The 214-nt window shown below is 41.6% G+C and overlaps 1 protein-coding gene across 1 annotated transcript in view; it reads left to right on the forward strand.

The window, feature by feature from the left end:
• Positions 1 to 214, forward strand: part of LOC119593504 — a gene marked incomplete in the record, with an annotated part of 62,412 nt that overhangs the window by 46,305 nt on the left and 15,893 nt on the right.

The following is a 214-nucleotide window of genomic DNA, read 5'->3' on the forward strand; positions in this document are numbered from 1 at the left end:
CGTCATTTCTATGCAAATCCCAGGAGTGTGTTCTTAAGGACATTAGCATCAGTCTGGTCCTTATCTCGCTCGTTACAACCATGTGACGACGCTTGTTTACATGTGCGTTCTGTCGTTTATAGGTACTGTTGCTAAGTATTATGGGCGGAGTTTGTGGTTGTATATGGGGAGTCTGAATATAGATGTACCTGATTTAGAGGTCATAGACAAATTT

Source organism: Penaeus monodon, chromosome 32 (assembly GCF_015228065.2).
Source record: "Penaeus monodon isolate SGIC_2016 chromosome 32, NSTDA_Pmon_1, whole genome shotgun sequence".
NCBI lineage: Eukaryota > Metazoa > Arthropoda > Malacostraca > Decapoda > Penaeidae > Penaeus > Penaeus monodon.